The sequence below is a fragment of the Simochromis diagramma genome, unplaced genomic scaffold (genome assembly GCF_900408965.1).
Source record: "Simochromis diagramma unplaced genomic scaffold, fSimDia1.1 OVJJ01000159.1, whole genome shotgun sequence".
In the NCBI taxonomy this organism is placed as follows: Eukaryota; Metazoa; Chordata; class Actinopteri; order Cichliformes; family Cichlidae; genus Simochromis; species Simochromis diagramma.
Genome location: NW_024387197.1, coordinates 504,167 through 507,005, shown reverse-complemented (window position 1 = coordinate 507,005; position 2,839 = coordinate 504,167). Strand labels below are relative to the sequence as shown.

At 46.0% G+C, this 2,839-nt stretch overlaps 1 long non-coding RNA gene across 1 annotated transcript; it reads left to right on the top strand.

The window, feature by feature from the left end:
* Positions 1 to 538: 538 nt before the first annotated feature.
* On the top strand, positions 539 to 1,425 carry LOC120745398. The gene is made up of 3 exons (XR_005698623.1): positions 539 to 970; positions 1,047 to 1,132; positions 1,207 to 1,425. It is a non-coding gene; the product is annotated as an uncharacterized LOC120745398 (long non-coding RNA).
* The last annotated feature ends 1,414 nt before the right edge of the window (positions 1,426 to 2,839 follow it).

The window sequence follows — 2,839 nt, the reverse complement described above, 5'->3', positions numbered from 1 at the left end:
TAGTTGGCTAACCTCCCTCCGTGCTACCTTGATCTTAGCCTCTAGCCTCCTTCTCCATGGAGGGTACTGCACCTTGTGACTGTTCAACTTGTAGCCAAGCATCTCACTGATCACTGCTGCCGTATTGTAGATCAGCTTGTTAGTGTCCGTAATCGTGGCTGTAGGTATCGTCCGTAGTGCTGCATTAACATCATCTAGCAGACCTTCTGAGGGTACTTCACGTAATCTTGGTAACCGGCTACGGGGGGTCCAGGTTTCAAGCTTGGCCATGATCCTATCTTTCAGGTCAGTTCCTCTCGCACTCAACAATCCTTCTCCTAACGCACTTGGGGCTTGGTACCCAATCTCGGGTGGGGGAGATGATATCTCCCCCCTGACCTGGCGTCCTGGCTCCCCCGTGCCGTAGCATTTATGTTGTACTTCGTTAATCTCTAGCTGTGAGAGCAGTCCCTTCTTTCGAATGTTGGAACACTGAGCTACTAGTTATGTATATATATATATATTGTAGCATCCCTGGCTGAATGATGGTCTCTTATACTGATGCTTCACAGAGGTTTTATTGGAAAAGTTTTTATTGAAATGTGGTGTATGCTGTACAGTGCAGCGAGGAATGCCCAAACCTCTACATTGGAGAGACCAAACAACTACTTCACAAGCGCATGACACAACACAGAAGAGCCACCTCCACAGGACAAGACTCAGCAGTCCATCTGCATCTTAATGTAGCCAGATGGGCTACTCGCCTTTCTTTTTCTCTCTCTCTCCCTCTCCTGCGCTCGTTCTTTTCGCCGCACAACTAGGTTAATTGGGAACCCACCTGCACATTGATTGCAGGGTGGCGTTAGCCCGTATAAAGCTAAGCCGGTGTTTTGTTGGATCATTCCTCCCGTGCATTTAGCGCAAAGCAGCAGTAAATGCTGGCACACTGCGACGGACTGATCAGCAAGAGCAGATTATATGACAGCTACAGGTATGCTCTCGCTTAACCTCAGATTCCCTCCGAATACTGGAATTTGTGTTAATATAGTTTTTGCGGCCTGTTGTAGCGCAGCAGTTTGTTTTATTCTGACATTGCGGAGAGAGGTGTTCGTGTTATCCCCACCAGTGAGAGTATAGCGCCTCCGGTCCTGGGGTAAGCCGTTAAAACTACTTTTATTAGCATTCATAGCTATAAGAGTTTAAGGTTACATTTATCTGTTGTTTTAGGGTTTGACTGCTGTACTCACCTCTCCGTGGCAAATCGCCCAACCTAAATTGGAAGAGTGAACCGCCTTCCCAGCCGCTGTTGTGAGGACTCCTCCTCGGTGGAGCCTGCTGTCTTGTCTTGTCTCGTTTTGTCTTGTTTTAGCTTGTCTTATCTTGTTTTTATTAAGTAGGCTTACCTTTTTCTGGTTCGCCTGGTTTTATTCTATTTTATTCTGGACTGTTGCTTGTACCCACGCTTCTGTGATCGGGCTGAAGCGACCCTCTGCCCGAGTGTCGTGCTGGGACTCTAAATCGCCTGGGTTGCCGGTCTCAGCCGGTGGGGAGCCAGACCGGCCTGCGACTGAGAATAATTACTACCAGCACGAGTGGTAGTTTGACCCGTGGGGTATAAGCCTTCCTGCGTGTGTGTGTGTGTGTGTGTGTGTGTGTGTGTGTGTGATTTCTTTTATTAAAGTTATTAAAGTGTGTTTTAGTTTCTTATGATCTGTAGCGAGCCTGACGCTCAGTGTCCTTTTATTCTTTTAACATATTTTTCTGTTTTATTTCAATGAATGGAGGACGTGCCAGTGGCCCTGGGACCTCAGGTGGTGGGTCGTTTTCACACTTCCTTTTGTACAGCACCGGGTGGGCTGCAGTGATTCTTTTTGTGTGATTTTCCTTTGGTTCCACGGCTGCTGGTAAGTCCAAGTTCCATGATTGTTTTATTTTCACTTTAGGACACTGTCAACAATGACGCTACATCTTGATTTTTAATATTTTATTTATTTTTATTATAAATAAAACTGTTTTAATATTGGAAGCCAACCTGCCTCAGTGTGCATCCTTGAATCTGTGCGGCCTCCTTTTATTCCTTTTATCTATTTTTCTTAAATATATTTCCTGGGGGTGAAATTCCCCTAGGTGGCGTTGTCATTTTATTATTTCCTTTTATCTAACCCCGCCGACCACTTGGTCACATACTTGGCATTGGTCGACAGGATGCACATTTGAGGTAGATGTTTTAAATTGTTTTATTTTTGTAAAGATCACAGTTCACCTGTTTGAAGGCTCTATTTGTTTCAGAGTGTGATTATAGACAAGACAGCAGTATCCAGGTAGGAGGAAGAGTAATAGGATTTTAGCACCTTGCTGATTTAATTTTCCTTTTTTTGGTCAAAATTTATTATGGAGGAAGAATTGCAGCAACTTAGAGACTTGGTAGCGCAGTTAAAGGCAGATAATGAGCAATTGCGCCGGGATGGGGGCGCTGTGCTCGAGTCTGGTGGTGGTGCCGCGTCGGCCTCCTTCGCACCAGCTGGTTGCATACCAAATGTTGGTAGCCAGGCCGCCATTACAGAGCGTTTGGTGGTGGTGCCTAGGGACCGTAAATGTCCCATGTTCAATGGCAGAACGGGCATCAATATAGCTGAATGGGTCGAAGAGGTTCAAGCGTGCATGCGTGCCCGGCACCTGTCTGTTGCTGATCAAGCTTTCTTTATTTTTGAACATTTAGAGGGAGAAGCAAGGGAGGAGATCAAATTTCGCCCTAATTTAGAGCGAGGGGATCCTGCTCGGGTGTTGACCATTTTAAAGGTACTGTATGGTAATGCGCAGTCCTATGTCACTCTGCAGCAGGCTTTCTTTTCGAGGAGAC